The sequence below is a fragment of the Gavialis gangeticus genome, unplaced genomic scaffold (genome assembly GCF_001723915.1).
Source record: "Gavialis gangeticus isolate Ggan-Ray unplaced genomic scaffold, GavGan_comp1, whole genome shotgun sequence".
Classification (NCBI taxonomy): Eukaryota; Metazoa; Chordata; order Crocodylia; family Gavialidae; genus Gavialis; species Gavialis gangeticus.
This window is the reverse complement of record NW_017728995.1, coordinates 41,706,055-41,708,631: the sequence shown is the minus strand read 5'-3', so window position 1 is coordinate 41,708,631 and position 2,577 is coordinate 41,706,055.

Genomic DNA, 2,577 nt, shown 5'->3' with positions numbered 1-2,577 from the left:
CTGGGGTTGCACCAAGTCACCCCATCTGGTATGGGGGGGGCAGTATAAGCAGAGCACTGTCCAAGGGGATCATAAGGCAGCCTCCCATATAAAACTATATATACCAACAAGACGTGGCGGGCAAGAATAGAGGGTGGTGGATCATGAACTTGGCACGGTAGGGGGTGCTAGCGGGATCACAGCCGCTCCTAGGCCCTGCTCCGTGACAGTCACCTTTCTGTGGACCACCTGAATGGAGCTTGTGGACCAGTGGTGGTCCGTGGACCACAGTTTAAGAACCTCTGGTCTAGAGGACATAATAGAATTGTGTAGAAGTGTGTGACAGGAGCGCAGCCTAGGGGTGCCGTGAACTCCCCTAGTACCCCCTACCGTGCCAAGCTGGTGTCAATGCACCCTCACCATCTCACCCACCATGTCTTTGATGTTAGTATTGTTTAAGGGAGGCTGCCTTTTGTCTTTTGACACGGTGCCCTGATCTATCCCGGTCTGTGCTCTGTCTTAGGTGACTCGGTGCACTATAGCCTTAGTGGCTACACGTGGCTCCAACCACCCCTGTACCACGCCCCAAGCCTCACAGATGTACCGGATGTTGTCTGGTCAATTCTCCCCTCAGCGCCCTCACGGTGCCCCCTGGCTAACCATCATTCAAATCCCTACCAGGGCTTTCTCCACCCGGCATCCTCAAACAGAAGCTGCTCAGGCCATCAGGCTTCTTTACTCAGCTTACTCCAGCAGAACTCCTTCTTCCTTAGCTGCTAGCGGAGAACTGCCTCCCTGGCCTCAGCCTGGATTATGCTTATATAGGTCAGACCCTACCCCCTTCTGGTCAGCTGACCAACTGCAGTTGCCCCAGCAATCAGCACCCGTACCCCTTTATTATGCCCTGTGACACACCTTCCCCCTTAAGTTTTAAGACTCACTAGGAGCAGGGTACTGAAGTGCCCTGAGACACAGTGGCCCAAGATGTTATAGGCAACATTTTTGGCTGGAGTACCAAAAACATCCTGACTTCCTCATGCTGAGCCCAGCACGTCAGAAGAATCTGATCGAATCAGCTATTGAAAAAGCACCCCAAAAGCCCTGCTGAAGTGCCCAATCCAAAAAGACGTTGGGCAAGCTGGATCCAACAAATGTGGTGCTTCTTCTGGGTATGTGCTGGGTTAGGCACAGGGGTGTACCAAATTTGAAGTATCAGATTTTGTTGGAGTGTAAGTTGCCAATAGCTCCAGTCTGAACACAGTATACGCAATACATAGTAAAGTTTGAAGTGGTCAGATACAGACTTAGGATATTAAGTAAGTTTTCCATATTCCTTGTCTGAAGGTATTAAATGAAATAGGCTAGGGACAGAAGTTACATGCAACTAACCCGCAAAGATTGAATCACTTCAGGCTCCAGCTTCCTGAATGTCTGTCCCTAGCCATAACGTCCACCTGTGATCTTACTACTTCAAAGCAATGTAAACAACTAAAAACACACCAAAACTTCTGGTCCATTTAATACTTTTGACACATTGCATCAGGCTGAAAGATTAAATAAACCTTAACTGTAGCCTGGCTTGTTTTTATTTAAGCGTGTAAGCTTTGAAGATTTGTTTTTGTTTTTTTTAAGATTAGATAGATGTAAAACAGAAAAAGAGGTACTGTCACTTTTAAATCTGTGCATATGCAACAGCACCAAAAAGCAAGCAGCTGCTGTTGTGGATCACAGTTACCATAGTAATGCATTCCCATAGTCACTTAGAAATTCATTTATATTAATAGCATCTTTATTTAATACAGTGGCAACTTCTGTATTCTGTTAATGTGACTTCCTGTATTACAGACTTTTACTGTTTAAAGTAAGATGAGTATAACTTTTTATGTAACAGATGGCCCAGCCACCACAGCTGGGACATGATAACTTAGGGCAGGACTCTAAGCCCCCTATTCACATCAGTGGTCCCTTTAAGTCAATAGGATAACTGCTATGAGCCATGTTCACCAGGGAAAGTTAGGGCACTATATTTTTGCCAATAGCTTGTATTGGCCACACAAGTTTCTGCATGTGGCACATATAAAAAGTGTGGGGAGGCAGTTAGGAAGGCCAGCCGTACCTTGTCATGCATCCACAGATGCATCTTGAGCAGGTCCAGAGAGGTGATCCTCCCCCTTTATGCGGCACTGGTCAGGCTGCAGTTGGAGTACTGCATCCAGTTCTGGGCGCCGCACTTCAAGAGGGATGTGGACAGCATGGAGAGGGTCCAGAGGAGGGCCACTCACATGATCAGGGGACTGCAGGGCAGGCCCTATGAGGAGAGACTACGGGACCTGAACCTGTTCAGCCTCCACAAGAGAAGGCTGAGGGGGGATCTTGTGGCCTGTTACAAACTGGCCAGGGGGATCAGAAGGCATTGGGGGAGTCACTGTTCCCCTGAGCACAGCCAGGAGTGACCAGGAACAAGGGTCACAAGCTAGCAGAGGGTAGATTTAGGTTAGACATCAGAAGATGCTATTTCACGGTCAGGGCGGCTAGGGTCTGGAACCAACTTCCAAGGGAGGTGGTGCAGGCTCCTACCCTGGGGGTTTTTAAGAAGAG